This window comes from Mauremys reevesii, linkage group 6 (genome assembly GCF_016161935.1).
Source record: "Mauremys reevesii isolate NIE-2019 linkage group 6, ASM1616193v1, whole genome shotgun sequence".
Taxonomy (NCBI): domain Eukaryota; kingdom Metazoa; phylum Chordata; order Testudines; family Geoemydidae; genus Mauremys; species Mauremys reevesii.
The window spans coordinates 64,752,736-64,770,758 of NC_052628.1; the positions used below are offsets into that span (position 1 = coordinate 64,752,736).

The 18,023-nt window shown below is 41.0% G+C and overlaps 1 protein-coding gene and 1 long non-coding RNA gene across 15 annotated transcripts in view; one reads left to right on the forward strand and one right to left on the reverse strand.

Annotated features, from left to right (window-relative positions):
- LOC120407362 overlaps positions 1 to 5,030 on the reverse strand; it is a 75,246-nt gene extending 70,216 nt beyond the window's left edge. For 4 of the 6 annotated variants that reach the window (XR_005599917.1, XR_005599915.1, XR_005599918.1 and 1 more), the window contains exon 1: positions 4,900 to 5,020. This is a non-coding gene — a long non-coding RNA (uncharacterized LOC120407362). Of the gene's footprint in view, positions 1 to 4,899 lie in introns of all 6 variants that reach the window. The other 2 variants (XR_005599916.1, XR_005599914.1) reach the window with 1 other exon arrangement.
- A 325-nt stretch (positions 5,031 to 5,355) lies between these two features.
- FER (FER tyrosine kinase) overlaps positions 5,356 to 18,023 on the forward strand; it is a 385,522-nt gene continuing 372,854 nt past the window's right edge. For 2 of the 9 annotated variants that reach the window (XM_039542921.1, XM_039542913.1), the window contains exons 1-2: positions 5,360 to 5,487; positions 6,823 to 6,973. The gene's annotated coding sequence lies outside the window, so the exon portion shown is untranslated. Of the gene's footprint in view, positions 5,488 to 5,802; positions 5,911 to 5,990; positions 6,304 to 6,822; positions 6,974 to 18,023 lie in introns of those variants that run through there. The other 7 variants (XM_039542914.1, XM_039542916.1, XM_039542915.1 and 4 more) reach the window with 7 other exon arrangements.

The window sequence follows — 18,023 nt, forward strand, 5'->3', positions numbered from 1 at the left end:
GGGTTCCTGTAGGTCAGTGCTCTGTTCAGTGGTGTGTTGAAAATATTCCTTGAGTAGGAGATGGCAAAAGTAGGCTTCCAGATAACTGCAGAACTGTATCAGGTGCATGAGGGTGGTGGGGCAGAAAGAGAGTCCCCGAGGTAGGATAGACTCTTCTGCCTGGCTAAGTGTGTGGTTGGATAAATTAACAATATTGTTGGGTGAGTTAAGGGTACCACTGTTGTAGCCCCCTGTGTCATGTAGGAGTTTAGATAGTTTACTGTCCTTTTTCCTCTGTAGAAAAGTAAAGTGTGCATTGTAAATGGCTTGGCTTGTTTTTGTAAAGTCCAGCCACATGGAAGTTTGTGTGGAAGGTTGGTTTTGTATGAGTCTCTCCAGTTTTGAGAGCTCATTCTCTCACAGCACCCTACCCTTGGGGCCAGGTGAGGAGGCATGGGATAGGCGGGGCAGACATAGTGGGGCACACGGGGCTGCTGAGAGATCACAAACTGGGGTTTCAGAAGGATTAGTTGGGGGAACAGACTGGGGTGGAGGCACAGAAGCTAGTTGGATGACAGCATTGAGCCAGGGGCTGAATGGGAATGAGAGTGCAGGGACACACGGGAATAGAGGCAGACATGCCTGACTGAATGGGAGAAGCTAGGGGTCAGTCAGGGTCTGCACGGAGGAGACTCCCCAATTTCCTAACAACCCCCCCTAACCTGTTCCATATTTCTCCCATCCACACCCAACAACCCTCCAGGTCCACTTCCAGGCTCCTTCCCAGCAATTATTTCTCTCTCCCTCATCTCCTCCATTACCCGACTACTCCAAGCCTTTGCACTGCTTCTAAGGGGTGCAGGAAATACATTTGTGTATTGTAGCCAAAATGAATTATTACTCAAAGTTCTGTATTAATATACCTAGTAAGTACCGGTAATCTATTTGTCAAAAAACATTTCCTGAATCTTTTTGTGTTGTCTGTATTGTTACAGACTTACTTGCTGACAGAAATTTTAAAATAAATTACCAAAATGATTGAAACTGGCATGATTATATTGTGTTATTTTGACAAATAAAATATGCAAATTTTACAGAATTTGAAAATATTGTGCCCAGATTTTTTAACTTTTTGGTGCAGAATTTCCTCCAGGGGTACTGCTGGGAGAATGGACCAAAGGGGAAGTTTACTTCTAATTTGTATGTTGCTGCACAAGACTGTACTGGTGAACTGGTAGAGGAGACCCAATCAAGAACACACTGGCGCTTATAAACTTGGAAGTGTCCAGCCTGTCTGCAGTGGTCCAAAAGGACAGAGAAGGGCACCTGTGACAAAGCTCCTGGCACCAACAGCCTTTCAGCCACTCAAGCTCTCTTTTCTGGGATATGCCAGCCTTAGCTTCACCCTTGAATTGTTTCCTGTGGTATCAAGCCCCTGAAACTGACTATTCACAGAAATTCCAGATCCTCTACACCCAAAGGGGTAGTGTATCTCAGAAATTCCAGATCCTCTACACCCAAAGGTGCAGTGTACCCCCGTTTTACCTGAAACTATCTGTAAACCACACAGCACTTATGATCAAACAAAAGTAGGTTTATTTAAGAAAGAATAAAGATTTAAATTGAAACAAAGAAGAGTGCTGGAAGCAAATGGTTACAATACAACAAAAATAATCAAATATGAACCTGTGGGTATACTTACCAGTAGTTGCCTATTGTATTTAATACAGATTTTCCTCACCACCCCACCTGCCCTAAGTTCAGTATTTTCTCAATAACCAGGATCCCAAATTTTCATGAAAGTACCCTTGCTCCTCAAGTGGTTTCCCCAGTGAATGAATAGTGCCTTTTCCTACACTTCGTTTTAATGAAAACAGTATTTTGTTTCCATTCACAGCCAGGGCAAAACTCAGTCTATTGTAATATTCCTTTTTTTCCCTCTAAGAGGTTTTGATTGTTTGGTGATACCTCTGATGATTTTCCACTGAGTTTTGGGAGGAAGGAAGGCTGGTCAACTGAGCCTTGTATAACATCACTGGCTGATTAGGAAGGGGTGACGCCTCTCTCTTGTGTGGATGGGCCATCCCTGATGCTCATTACCTCTTGGTGATTAATTTCTACTCCAAATCCATGCACCATACTTTCAATATAAATGCAATGTTCCTTAAATATTACCCCTACATACATCTTGCAATGATTCTGAGTCTTGACAAGTTAGGAGGTTTCTGAAGATACCTCACGATATCCCTTATAGATAAATATCCTGCAAAATGTTTGGTTTAAAGAATTTGTCAGGCCTGAGGTGAGGATTGTTTACAAAGAACAGAGGACCCTTTGCCAAGGGATCTCTGTGTTACGGCAGTAACAAATTTGATTGCAAACTGTGATGTTTAAAATAGGGTATGAAAAATATTTTTCTGAGAATTTGAAAGATGAATAATAATTAAAATGTAAAAAAAATTCCTACTGTCATGATTTTGCTTGGTCCACACGTTATCAGTAATAGTAGATTTTTCTAGATGTCAGTGCCACACTTTTTTACATATTCAGCATATGGTGATTTTCATATTTTGGTGATTTTTTGGGGCAGGGGTGGGAGAAGTTTTAAAAAATTTTATTCTTATGGACTTGACTCATAGAGTGTAGGAAGACAATAGGCCAGTTTCATTATCTTGGAAAATAATCTCCTCTTTGTTTGCTACAGATCTTTTAGTCTGGTCATTGTACTAGTACAGTGTGTATACTGCTTTCTCTGGTACACTTTTGCAATGAAATCATTATAATGCACTGGTTCAGTTAAAAATCATTATGAAGACCATGTTCCACACTTTTGAGTGTAAGATACTTGCAGCTGAACTCAGTAACTTGTCAAACCCAGCTAAAAGTTATAAAAGGAGATGGAAATAAGGAAGATGAGGACTCAGCAATGGGTGAATGTTGTGCCCATAGTTGGACTCCAGAAAGGGAGACGTTGTTTTTCTATATTTAAAAAAAAAATGGTAGCAGGAAGGATGCTTATCTGAACTTGTGTATGCCTTTTGAAAAGGAAGGCTTTTTTGTTAAACTATTATATTTCACACAGGGGAGGACTCAAAGCTTCTTTGAGTGGTTTGTTTTGGCCTCTCACACCATGTTGCTGTGATATGTCTTCTATAGGTAGCAACATATACAGAATTTACATTCTGCACTAATATGCAGCTACTTTGGTAGAATGCTGATTGTCAGAGGTTCCTTTTTTTCAGGATAGAATGTGAAAAATAATGTCAGTTAAAACTATAAAGGGAATGTTATTTTGACTGGGTACCTGGAAGAGCATCCTGTCTCTTGTGAAAAATGCTCATTATTGTTAATGATCACAGGTGGTCAGGAGTTCAGTTTAATGTTTCATCATATAATTTTAGTAGTGTGGAACTCTCTACTGTTTAGGACAGAAGTAAGTGGTAGAACCCACTTTCCTTCTAAATACCCATAACAGTACTACTAGCTCTTCTTGCACTAATGATTATATAGATTGCTAATAGTCATGTTCACTAGAATCTAATGATGTGTACATGACTTCAACTAAGTTAGCCTAACAATTAATGTGCAGTAACTGAACAGAACCTGGCGAAAAGTGTAGCATGTGGGATTTACCCATTTTATAGTTATGAAAAAGTCAGACAAAATGGTTTTCTGTAAGGCATCTACTGCTCTTTAATTAGTCTAATACAACATAAATGGAGTTAAACAGTTAGCTAGTCTGCCTTTTAAGTGCAATATGGAAATGGAAAGTGCAGCTTTAGGGCAGAGAATTTTTGACAGTAACTAAGTGCAGCAAATGAGTGTGCAGTAAGATCTACTTATTAAAGAATCCTTTTTCAGTCCTTCTGGGGAATTTACAGCAGTGTACTACATTCATTATCTGCCTACTTTTTGTAGGTGAAGCTGCAGTGTATTTCAGAGTCCAGCTGAGAGAAGAACATTATAGTGAGAGAGAAGGGAAGCTGGTAGAAGTTAGCCTAAGTTGAACTTGAGGAAAAGATGAGTGTGCATGCCCCTCCTTCACCATCTTTGAACACCCCTGCACTTCCCTCCAAGAGAGTGTAGTAACTGTGGCACCTCATTCTAGCTTCCCCATCCCATATGAGAGTGCTAGTCATCTCAACTGTGAATAGGACACAAGAACCATCTCTTGTAAAAGTAAAAATCAAGTCTTTTCCTCTTATAAGTCTATAGTATTGACCCAGCATAGCAGTATAACTATAAAACTCAGGGGTGTGAAAAATCCATACTCCTGAGTCATGTAATTATACCAACCTAACCCCCGGTGTAGACAGTGCTATGCTGGTGAGAAAGCGTCTCCCTTTGACATAGTTACTGCCTCTTGAGGCAGTAGATTAACTACACCAATGGCAGAAGCTCTCCTATCAGCACAGGACCATCTTCACTGAAGTGGTTCAGCTGCTCCAGTGTAGTGTTTTAAGAGTAGACCTACCCTTACTCTTGGTTACAGTATGTAGCGGAAACTGTCTTATGTACATGGGGGTGTCCTGGCATTCCTTGCGCAGCCTGCTTTGTTCTGTGGCTGACTCTCACAACTCTGTCTCCTACTTATTTCTCTGAATTTTTCCCAAGCAATTGGGTGTTTTTCTTCAAGTGCAGGCTCCTTGAGATAAGGGATACACATCCCAGTTCAAGACTGGCAGTGAAAGTTTTTAACTCTTTACACTTTTCCTGAACGCACAGGACCCCAACAAGGCAAATAAACCAAATTCCCCATTTATTTATCTCCAAAATATTGATTTTTGGGCAGGCCTGAAGCTAGGGTGACCAGATGTCCCGATTTTATAGGGACAGTCCCGATAGTTGGGGCTTTGTTTTATATGGGCAGCTATTACCCTCCCCCCTCCAGAATTCACACGTGTTAACTGATCACCCTACCTGGGACAGCAACAGGCTTTATGACATCTGGACCCAGCTCTTGCTGGGGAACCATATCCAGGCAGGACAGGGTGGACCCTTGACAAGGAAGCTTGACCCCCTTGGTGCCACAGAAAGGGCGCGCTTGTAAGTAAAAAACCGCTGAAACGATAACAGTGCGCGCCCGCACCGCCTAGCGGGCAGGTGAGGCCCGGCCACCGAGGAGAAGAAGGAATAGGACGATCACTCTTTTCGCGAGATTCGATTACGCTTCTATGCTAACCGCTAGGCCAACGGCAACATCAAGCTTCAGAACGCAGCATTTATAGCTAGCGGCGCAGACAGAGGCCACGCCCTCCTCACGCCTTCCAGTGTCCCGCCCACTAGCCTCCTCTGCCAATCGCCTGGCTTCCTTTAGAGCAGGGGCGGGAACGGCAGGTCAGTCTTCTCTACGGAATTGGTTGCTGGACCTAGAGTGTCACAAGGGGGCGGAGTTCATGTGGATTGGCTGTCGGGTGGCGAGAGGTCCGCGCTGATTCGTTGGCAGTGCTCACGGGACGCTGGCGGGGCTGTGACGTCACGCTGTGGTGGAGGGGCTCGGCTTGTCAGGTAGGTAGGTGCCGCGCGCGGCGCGGTTCGGCGGCCCCGTATCCCGGCAGCGGGGCTTGGGCGGGGCAGCGGGGTGGGAAGGGGGCAGGAGAGGTGGCCTCCGTTCCCGCCTGGGCCTCGTTTACGGGGCTGTGGTGGGCAGGATGGGGGCGGCTAGGCCCAGCTCGCTGAGTTACCTGCAGCCGGGCAGGGGCGGCGGCAGCCGGGTCCCCTGGCCCGTGGGGCGCCTGCGAGCACCCGGTGCCGCTTGTCAGCCCGGGTCCAGTGAGCGACAGCATGCCCGGCTCCTCCCGTGGCGAGGGTCGCTGTGTGCCCCGCCCTCTCCGGTCTCGTTTGTGTCGCCCCCACTCCTGGCCTGAGCGGCGGCGGGAGAGCGCGGGGTGCGGGCGTCACTGCGCGCTGGCCGGAGGTCTGCGCACGAGGGTGAGGCGTTGCTGGGTGTCAGCCTGTGGAGGGTACTTGGGTATTTGCTTCAGCCTTCCCCTCCTGCCAAGGTGCTTCACTCCACAGCTGCCCCCTTTAGTGTACGGCCTCCTTCTCTCCCCTTTCCGCGTAGCTGCTCTTCGCCTAACAGAGCCCCCCTCCCCCGTTGTGGCGCTTATGTGCCATTAGCTGTACCCTCGCTTTGTTCACTCTGCTGGTGTGCTACAACCCTGGTTGTTCAGACTGTACATTCTTTGGAACAGGTACTGGGTATTCCTGCTTGTGCTATGAAAATAGAGAAGCTAGGGTGACCAGATGTCCCGATGTCTTCTAGGTAGAAGCCTAGCTGCTCCTAACACGCTAAAAATTCTGGACCCTGGTGAATTCCTGTGGGTGAGCACTGCAAAAACCCACCTGCATCTTACTCTTGATAATTGGCTTAAAACCCAAATTTGCATCCGAAACCTACATGAAGTTTTTTAGAATGTTGTCAGTCTGAGGTTATGTTAAAATAAAATAAATGGCACTGTAGTGTAAGCAAAGGCTGAGAAACTATGTCCTTGTCAGATAGATTAAAAGAATAGCTACTGATAAAGTTGGGCGACACATTGTTTAGATTAGAATGAAATGTGTTGCAAACTAAAAATCAGTGAATATTTTCAAGCAGAATATTAATGGAACCTTATTAAGAAACAAAGATGTGTTCTCTAGAAGATTAGCTTTATTATTGGCATAGTGCTATCAATGTACACGGTGCTTTTAAATAATAAGTTAAATGTTCCTGCCTTGAGTAGATTAGAATAAACAAGGAGAGAGGTATGGGGAGGCTGAGTTGCAATAGTGAATGATCACAGGGTAAACATATAGTAACATATTCATCTGGTAAATTCCTCCTTTTTGTTCTCTGTGTAGTATAACAACTTGAAAATATTGTCTACAGTGAATTTATGGGTGGAGGTTATTGCTGGAAGGCTAACATGAAAGAAGTGAGCTTTGAGGAGATCTCTGAAGCAGAAGAACAAGTTTGTGTGATTGTATAGAGTCAGCAACAGTACTTTCAGAGGTCAGCTCTTAAACAGATAAATTAAAAAAACCTAATATTTTTTAATTAAATATGTATATAGTATATATAAAATGGCAAACTAAGGATTATTTGATTACAAGATTTTAGATAATTTATATACAAAATTGTTTTCTGTTTCTTGTATTAAAAGTCACTGTCTCCAAAACTCTGGTTTCATAGATTCAATCCTATATCTCTTTTATTTGTATTATGGTAGTACCTGGAGACTACAGTCAGTATTGAGGATTCTATTATGAAAAGATGCTGGACAAGGTTAGATACTCAGGGTTCCTGTCATGAAGAATTTACAGTCTAAAACAATAAGTAAAAAGTGGGTGTAACAATTAGTAGAAGAGAAGGGGGAGGGAGGATGTGTTTTATATGGGAAGGAGGATTTAGATCTGTGGTCCTCAACCTCTCCCATATGATAACTTCCTGTTGTAACACAGAGTCATCTTCTCCCACAAATTTCAGGACCCGCGATCCCATTTAAATAAGGGAAGTGGTTGTAACTCCCTAAAACAAGGATGGGGAAGGAAGGAAGGGTAGGTGGAAGGCAGTGACAGGCCCTATGTTGAGAATTCTATGATTTACTTGTTCCAATGCAAATTCTGTCCCTGGTTTGCTTATATATAGCTTCTCCTACTGGAGTATCACATTGAATATTGGACATTGGTTCAGTGCTGTGAGTGTACAACTTTATTTTCTTCAAGCCTCTACTCTGATCGTTCTGTTTCTCATCTATTTATGATGTGATATGATATGTATGGTAAGGTCCAAGCTTAAAGTGGAGTGATCTTTTACTGTATACTGATGACTTAATATTTAACGTCAGAATAAATGAATTTTAATGAGAGATTAGAAAGAAGAAAAGGTAGCTGATAAAAACAAGTGAGATTTCTGTGAGAGATGTAGAAAGTAAAGTGTAGGTAAGGGTGGAATTTTTAGAAGCTCATACTTTATGCAAAAGGGATGAGAGAGCTAACTTACTAAACTGGACCAGAAATGGGTAGTATAGCACCTACTGAATTCATACTATTTCAAAATGTATGCCTGTACTTTTCATGGACTTATTTAATTTAGCATATTTATTTGTAGCATGAGGAGGAAGAGTGTCTTGCCAGTGGGAGGTGGGTTGGCACAGGATTCTTGCCTTGGGCAAGTCTAGATTGATCCTGTTTTCCCCCTGTGCTGAATCTCATGTTACTCTCCACATTGCCTTTTCCACTTACTGTCAGTCACTGACCTGGTGTTTGAACTGGGAACAAACAGGGTGAAATAAGGTATGTTGCCCAGTCATGCTGGGGGCACGGAAAAACTGGCGTAAAGCCCAGATAGAGCTGCTTGGTACAGGGAGGTAGCCTAGCTGCATGAGGTAATCTGCTAAAAAGGGAGGATTCTGCTAGTGTGTGGGAAGTGGGCTTAGAGAAGGGAAAGGGGGGTTCCTTTTACTGACGGGCAGGTTGTGGGTGGAAGAAGGAGAGAGTTTATGCAGTGTACTTCCCTCTGGAGCAAATATTTGTTCTTCCTATTAAATGTTAAATTTTACTTTAAAGCCTTTTTTTATTACTCAACACTAAACACTAACTTGATTATAAATTCTTCTGAATTACTTATTTAGGAGTGACATACAAACTATATTGTACTTAAAGTATTCTTAAAAATGGAGGAGAGAATTAATACAAATAAAGCGTTCACTGTTTCAAATCACAATAGAAAGCTCTCTGTTCATCAAAAATGTGTATATGGAATACATTTTTAAACAGTGAGAGGACTTAAAATAATTTATATTTAAATGAACATAGTCTCTAAGGTACAGATTTTTATTATCACAGTGCGCTGTTGCAAATTACTTTGTTTTTGAAGACTAAATATTCATGAAAATATAATTTTTTGTTTTAAAATTTGGTTTAGAGATTTCTTTGAGGTGAATATTAATATCCATGCAACATTTGCCTCAAAGTATAAACTTGTTAGTAAAGGCTTACAAAAATTTACTTTAACACTTTATTTTGGCTCAAGATAAATTCATTTTTTAAATGTAGTTCCATACTAGAGCTACAGCACACAATGTATAGAAAGGATTTTGAAGAAGAGAGCTTTTAGTACCATCATTGCTATTCTAATTTGCTGTCAACATTGAAGCTTAAAAGAATTAAATGGAAAAACTAGGCTCTTTGATATCTTGTGTTGTCCTCTCCTGCAGGGTATTTCCTTTCTATCAGACCAAATATTAGAAGGCAGAGCAGCCGGTTTGATTTAAGAGTTTTGTGCTGGTTTAGAGACTCGTTCAGATGGGCTGCCTGCCTATAGTCAACCATGCAACTTGGAGGCAAAGGGGAGCTTTCAACCCCTTTGTGCTTTTCTCATTCTCTGTCTGTGCTGTTTTGCTGCTTGTTCTGTTTCCATTTCTAAATTCGTTCTTAAGGATTGCTCTAGATCAGTGGTTCTCAAACTTGTACTACTGACCCCTTTCACATAGCCTCTGTCTGATTATTTCTAAGGGAGACTTCATACAAGCAAAATGTATAAATATGATTTTTCAATATATATTCAAGAAAATATTTTAAAAGTTGCTTGAAGTCTGACAGAGTAATGAAAGTAAAAGCATTTTCTGAGATAAACATGCACCTCCCCCTGCTTAATTTGATTATGATCAAATGGAACTGAATATAATATTTGTTAATCAACGGATCTGATACTCATATGTCATATCTAATACATTTTACTTCAGATGGGTTTGTCTGGATTGCACATCGTTTGAATTATTAATTATTTTGCCATTGCAGGACAAAATTCTGCTGTTGAACGTTTCTATAGAGAAATTGGGCTCCGTAATCTTTATTTCTAGTGATGCCTGATCTAGAACGATCCCAGTTTATATCTGACTATTTGCGGAATTGGCAGTTATGAGAGAAAACTTTTTAAAAAAGCTCTTGATGAATCATGTAAAGTGAATCTTGAAGTTAGAGACTAGATCTGGAATCCTACTGCCATTTCTACTGAAGCACTTTTCAGAAGTGAATTGCATTTTGAAAATCTTCCCATATTTGGAAGTTTTACCATTGACTTCAGTGGCTAATGGAAGCTGAGTTAGGCCAGTGCCAAGTGCTCATTTAAATCATTCCACCCTTTCTTTCTGGGCTTTGGAAGTTTTCTTTTAAAGGTATGAAAATAGAATATCTCAGTGGTAAGGGTTAATAATTCTTACATGGCATAAAAAACTAATTCTAAAAATATTTTCCTATATGGCCCTTGCAGTAATGAGTATTTATTTTGCATGTTGATCTAATCCAGTGATACTCAGACCTCAGTGCTTCAGGAGCCAGATTAGTGATCAACATTACCCAAAGGAGCCACAGTAGTGTGAATTCATTGTTTCATGTACTCTTTCTCTATATATAATTATTCTCACAGAAAAATGACTGACCAAGTATTCTACAATTAGCTAATAACATAGGAAAAGCATCCTGATTAGTTAATAATTTAGATTGGTTAATTAAATCACAGTGTTTGAATATTACACGTCACAAAGAACTGAGAGACACATTAAACTCAGTCTTAAGTATCACTGGTCTAATCTCAATGTCATATATGAATGTCGTTCAGTATACATCAAACTACTTAAATGTCCAGCATTATTTTAAAATCTAAATTGCTTACCTACACTCTTAAAATCATATGCCCCCTCTGTTCACTGACTCTCCCTTCCCTGCACTCTCTTCACCCACTCCAAATTCCTGCTTGCTTTGTGCACGTTAACGTTTCCAGTTTGTCTTGGGCAAGCAGACTTTCTCAAGCCTAGGTTGTAGGATTTCCTTATACTGATGTCACAGTTACTTTTTGGGATAGAGTGAAATTCAGATTATATTCTCTCCTGTGCCTTTCTGGCTTCAATGTATTGTATTGTGAGGGCAAGCCAGTTTAGGCTGTTTATCATCTTGATTTATAAGCAATACTTCGTTGGATAATCCAGAACAAATGTGATTTATTTATAGACCATGACAAAGAAGCAAAGCATGTATACGCAATTTCATACAAGATAAACCTATATTAAAGGAATGTTAAGTTTTCACTGTGAAGCACTCTTCAGAAAATGAAAGCTGTCTGTAGCTTTGACTTCTTGAGTATTATGTTTTTTACTTTATAGCCACATACTTTATTTTATAACCATAGGACAATCTGTTTCAGTCAGATTGTTTGACAGGGTATGAGGCAAGCCCGTATAGTGAATTGGTCTGTGGCCTCACTTAACGCAGTTGTATGCTCAGTGAAGCTGGTAGCTGTAACAGCCTCTCTTCAATCATTGCAAAAACCATATGGTGTATATAATGAATGTAATAGGTCTCTTGGAATAGGATGAATGGTGTTATGGATCACCCCAAAGAAGCTCAGTGTTCTGTTTTTGCCTCATCTTCAGACTTAGTTTCTCTGTGCCTTAGCTTTATGTAAGTGAAGTGGGGATAATAATGTCTAATGAAAGAGTTAAAACAAATAACCCCTCAAACTCTATTTGATGCAATGTTTGAATGGTAAATGATGTATATGGTGGTTCACATACTGAAGAAAAATACTGAACAGCAGTCTTGTTCACTGAGCATTATCAAACTTCTGTACTGATGAGGCAGGGATCCTCTAGAAAAAATATGGTATGATTACTTAAGACTATCGTGATTGTACATAAAGAGATATAGGTAAGGTTGCACTGTCAACCTTAAGTTTCTAACATCATGATATTTGAATGACTTGCTGTAAAATCTCAACTTCTAAAATGTTTTGTAATTTCCTATATTTTTAAAATGGAAAAATGATGCAACACAGATTTCCACCATGTTCAATTATAGTTGCTAGACAGTGGGAGAAAGCTTTATATGATCCAGTAAAAGTGTAATTAGTGAGGTTGTAACTCACTCCTGAGAATGAACCTACTATATTTCACCTGAAAGGTAAAAAACAGATAGGTAAATTAAGCAGTAATAAGTCTTTGGGACCAAGTGATAGTCACTCAAGCGTTCTGAAGGAACTCGTATATGGTTGCAGTACTACTAACTGATATGTAACCCATCACTTGCATCAGCCTCTGTACCAGATCACTGGAGGATAGCTAATGTAATGCTGACTTTTTAAAAAGGCTCCAGAGGCAATTCTGGCATATATGACAGAGGTGTATAAAATCTTGAGTGGTGTGGAGAAAGTAAATAAGGAAGAGTTGCTTACCCCTTCACATAAAACAAGAGCCAGGGGTCACCCACTGTCGGAAGACAGGATACTGGGCTAGATAGTCTGACCCAATATGGCCATTCGTACGTTTTTAAGTTAAAACTAATTATAAAAATGACATTTTTCTATGCTTCAGCATACATATCAATGTTTGTACCGTTGCTAATCTTAACATTCAAATAGTTATTCAGACTCCGTATTCTACAGGATGCTTCTTACCTCACTTTGACTCTGTAGTTGCTGTATGCTGTGCAGGTCTCTAATTCCTTTTTCAGTGCTCCTTTGGCACGCTGAAGGCAGAATCCAACCTTTCTAATTTCTAATTGCCTTCTAATAGTTGAACCTGTCACTAGCCAGCTTATGCAAATAAAAGTGCATCAGACTTATTTTTAGTGTATGCCAGGAAGTCTTCATAGTTTCCATGGGAATGTCTTAAAGTTATGGTGATCAGCTTTACATTATACAGGAGGTCATCATAGATGGCCATAATATTCCTTTCTGGCCTTGAAATTTTTAATCTAACCACTAAAACAATTTTTTTTGTGGGTTAATTGTATTTTTTGTGATCACAAAACTGGGGGGATTGCTGTACTGGCCTGATCCATGTAGAATTGGACCTCAGTTTCTTCATGTGCCATCCTTACTAATCCTTTCTGGGGTAAAAAATGCTAGTGCCAAATTTTATGGTTATTTTCTTTGTGGAGGGGCAGGAGGGGGAGGAGAATATATCATGATGTATAGCAGAAGGATTCTACCTTGCATTATTTAATATACCAAAAAGCTATGTAAAAAGAACATTAAGGTTGGCCTTAATTTGGCCCCCTTTGCTTATGAATTATGATAGTATGTGATCCTGTAATTAAATACTGTTTTTTCCCCTAGGACCACTGCTTCAGTCTGTGCATAGGTTGGAAATTTAATATTTTGTTCTCATTGTTAAAAAGGGGTGTATGACTTTTTTTCCCTGCACACTGTTCAAACCCTTGTCTGGATACAGAACTGTTAATTTTCTTATGGGCTTTTCCATGATTCTCATTGCTGTACTATCTGATTGCTTGAAAACATTTATTTATTTTAACAACACACCTGTGAAGAGAGGGTAGTATCCACATTTTACTGATGGGGAACTGAGGCAAGGATACATTAAGGTAAAAATGTGCACCATTTTTGAATTCCCATTTTGAGATGCCCAAGACTAGAATTCTCAGAATACTTAGCATTATGTAGCACTTTGTATGTGAGTGTTCGGCTCATCTGCGAATCAGACTCCAGAAGGAACATACAACTAGTGACAACCTGTGAAAATTTCGGTGTAAATGACTTACCCAACATCACATAAGAATTCTATGGCAGAGGTGTAGAATCCACTTCTCCAGGGCAACATTCAACTGTCTTGTTCACTACACACCTTGTAACTTCTGAAACAAATGAGCAGGGCCCTACCAAGTTCACGGCCACAAAAAACACATCACAGACCGTGACATTTGGTCTTTTGTGTACTTTTACCCTATATTATACACTATACAGGATGACCAACATTTCTCAAATTGGGGGTCCTGACCCAAAAGGGAGTTGTAGGGGGTCGCAGGTTATTTTAGGGGGGTTGTGGCATTGCCACTCTTTCTCTCTGTCTGGGCGGCCAGAGAACGGTGGCTGTTGACTGGGCGGCCAGCTCTGAAGGCAGCGCCCTGCCAGCAGCAGTGCAGAAGTAATGGTGGCAATACCATACCGTGCCACTGTTACTCCTGTGCTGCTGCCTTCAGAGCTGGGCGGCTGGAGAGTGGCAGCTGCTTGCTGAGGGCCCAGCTCTGCAGGCAGCAGTGCAGAAGTAAAGGTGGCAATATCTAACATGCTATCCTTCTGTGCTGCTGCTGGTGGTGGCTCTGCCTTCAGAGCTGGGCTCCTGGCCAGCAGCTGCTGCTCTCCAGCTGCCCCTCTGAGGGCAGCACTGCTGCCAGGAGCAGCACAGAAGTAAGGATAGTAGTACTGCAACATCCTCTACTATTTGTGATTTTCTTTCCCCCCCCCCCCAACTCCTTTTTGGGTTAGGACCCTTACAGATACAACACTGTTAAATTTCAGACTTAAATAGCTGAAATCATGAAACTTACAATTTTTAAAATTCTATTACTGTGAAATTTACCAAAATGGATTCTGAATTTAGTAGGTCCCTAATTATAGAGTCAGAAATGACTATAATCAAATGAAAAGGACAGTTATTTAAAAAAAATATATTCTCTCAACTTTTACAATGAAAGCAAATATAAATAAAAAGTAAATTGTATTTAATAATGCTAAACTTCTTTAAGTAATTTTTTCATTAACGAGACACTGTCAGTATTTTAAGATTGAATAAAAATGTTTCCATTAGAGCAACCTCTACATAAAGTCTCCCTTGTCCTGCGTCTTGTGGATGGTGAAATATTAGAGTCTGATTAGGAACACTGACCATTGCACATGGGAAGGGTCTTTCTTCAAGATGGATGTGAAGCCCCAAAAAGGCAAGTTACAAAGTATCATTGGTGTCCAGCCTATGTAACCTGTCCAAGCAAATGCAAATCTAAAGACCCCAGGAGCTACCTCTCCTTTGAAGAAAAGCAGGAATTCTTACTCTGTTCTTCACTTGATCTAGAAAAGGATTCCAAGACAAGGGCAAACGAACAGATCATCAATATTTAACTAAATTCAGGAGATTAAGGATTCCATATTAATTTTTTGTAAGGGTGATGCTAAGATGGGTTCACTGGTTAAAGATGTTGTTAGTGGAATTCTTCCCCAGAGGTTGCAATGAACAGGAAAATAAAAAGGTCCCTGAACAGGGACTTCACAGCAAGAGGACCTTCAGTGCAAGCCATCCTGTTGGCCATATGCTTTGCTAGAGCTAGGGGGGGATGCAGGCTCCCAATTCATTGGGTGCACTCTACCATTGCTTATTTCTACATGTATTGGCCGTAGGGCACCAACCACTTGCAGCAGCACCATTTGCTTCAGCATTGCAACTGTAATTCCAAGCTGGTGTGAAGGGGAGGATGCTGGAGAGAGAATTTACCTTGTAGCAGTGGCTCCTGTCCCACAAAGCTGAGCCTGGCTCCCTACTCCGTGTATTGTGACCTGGCACATAGGATCACAGTGCCACTCAGGTTCCGAAGTTTTGAAGTTTATTAGTAAATTGAATTAAATCCAAGTCAAATGGAGTAACATCATATCTAGTATACAGGGTAGGCAGCACAGAAGTAAGGGTAGTAGTAATGGAACATCCCTACAATTTGCGATTCCCCCCTGCCCCCAAACTCCTTTTTGGGTTAGGACTATTACAATTACAACACTGTGAAATTTCAGATTTAAATATTTAAATCATGAAATTTACAATTTTTAAAATCCTATGACTGTGAAATTGACCAAAATGGTTATACCTTTATAGTTCCAGTCTTAGTAAATTGGAGATGATAGTTCAAGCATTCTGTGTCTTTCTATTATGGGCTCTGCCTTTTCCCCAACCTCCCTGTGCCTCAGGTTCTAACTGTCAGTGAGACTGTATTCCAGTCCTCTCATCTAAGGGTCTGTCATTTCTACTCTCAGTTCCTTTGAAGTCTAGGTATGAACGCTAGTACCTGGTAACTGCTAATCTGGCATAGATGATACAATTGTCTTTGAAGCCAATATATACCTTCCCCACTTTATGTCCCAATTTTATTTACTATTCAGGTTTCATGAGCAAAGAGTTTTTCATCTCCTTTTACTGAAGATACATATGTTAAAGTAATTCCAGGAATTTTTTAAATGCCACTTGCATAATGAAGAATAAATAGGGAGGGGATGGGGTGTCAGAGAGGGTCCACGCCAATGGAATTGCTGTCCTCTGCACAGAGATTTCAGGGGAGAGGAGGGGTCAGAGAGGGTCCAGTCTGGTAGCTCCAGAGTATTTTTACCTGATATTTCACTATAATTTTGCATTAGTTGATGAACACTTAAAGCAGCTATGAAATCTTTACTGTGTAGTCAGGTAGAGACATAATAAACTAATCATAATCAAGTCTTTTTACACTGGACTTACTCCTGCTGTGCTGCTACAATTGTATACATATGCTACTGTATAAGAGACTGATTATGCAAAACTCTTGTACAGTGCTTGTATGCAGTTCAGTGTAAAAAGATTTAATTACGATTATTTTAACAGAAACCCAGAAAAGCTGCAGGCACTACGTTTCCCACATGAACCCCTACACCCACCTGCTCCCAGGAACTTCAGTTCTTGAGGGAGCCCCCATTTATCATCCTCTCCTATGAGTCCCTGCCATGCCTTCCTGAGCCCCCTGCTGCTTTTACTTCTCCCTGTTGTCTGGAGGATTCCTTGGGGGAAAGGATTTTATGGTCTTCCTCTCTGTCCCACATCTAGCCTTGCTTGCCCCTTTCCCTGGGGTCCCCAGGAGAACGTTGGTATTGGAGCCCAGAATGGCAGGAGCACAAGGACCTCTGACTCAGTGGCAGTGATATAATAATAATAATAATAATAATAATTGGAGATATACCAATCTCCTAGAACTGGAAGGGACCTTGAAAGGTCATCGAGTCCAGCCCCCTGCCTTCACTAGCAGGACCAATAGGGGTTACAGGCTCCCACTCCCCTCTTCCTCCCTCTGCCACCACTCAGTAGCTCTGTTCTGGGCCAGACAAGGAGAACCAGCCTGCATTGCTCCTCCTTGCTGGCTCCTGGCTTTCTTTAATCCATGACGTTGAGAGGAGCAGCCATGAGTTTGGCAGGCGGAGTGGGACCTTGGTGCCAGCTGTGCTCTCAGCCATGTGAGTTGTGCACATCTGGGCCTGATTTCTGTGTGTGCAATTGCACCCAGAGATCCTGCAACAGCTGCCAGTGGCTAGAGCACCCATGAGCTAGTGTGATGTCCTGAACACCATTGACCTCACAAACAATGAGTTTCATGGCTTCATCTTTCATGGAGGGTGCTTTTGTGATACCATGTGCTTTACTGTTCAAGGCATGCCTGACAGTTCTGTAGCTCTATGTCACTAGTGGCTGTGCTCTAGAATTCAGACACACACTTTGAGCATATCTTTTGTTCCTCCAGTTTCACAGGAATACAACTGTGTTGGTGAAGATAGTAGTGTACAAGTCAAACAAATCTAAAAATGCAGTTTAACACTTCCTTATAGGGCAGGCAAAAGAGAGTTCAAACCCTCAGTTGACATTGTAGCTGTGGTTTTGTTCTAGCTACAACAGTTGTGTGCCCAGAGATGCAACTTTATAAGTGCAATAAACACTGGAACCAAAGCTACAGAAGAAAACAGTTATCAGGTACTTGTGCAGTTTCTCTTCTCAAAATCTCACTCTGATAATCCACTTTGGTTTATGAGGCCACATCTTTCAATTCCTTCTCCAGTGTCAAGTATTCTGTTCCATTTTCTTCCATTGAATAAAAGAAAAGCAGTAGAGGCTGTGCAGTTTTAGATCTGAAACAATTAAAATATTTTCACAAAAATGACAAACTTCAGGATGGAGACAGCCTCAATTCTTGCTGTAATGTGTTCTGGAGATCTTGTAATTTCAGTAGATTAGGCTGAGTTTTATGAACATAGCCCCATCAAGACCATTAATAACTGACTCTTACCTATTTGAAACCTCACTGTCTTCCTCTCCTCACTCCTTCCCCATGGGATTGATGGTGGAAGTGTAGGACACCTATGTTACTAATTGGAAAAATGCCTGTATTATTTTTTATAAATATTATGTATGACTCTGTTTCTCCGTTCAGTTGTTTATTGCTGCCTGTTTGAATATGTAAAGTCAGAGGAGGCTGTAAAGGTTTGTTACAGA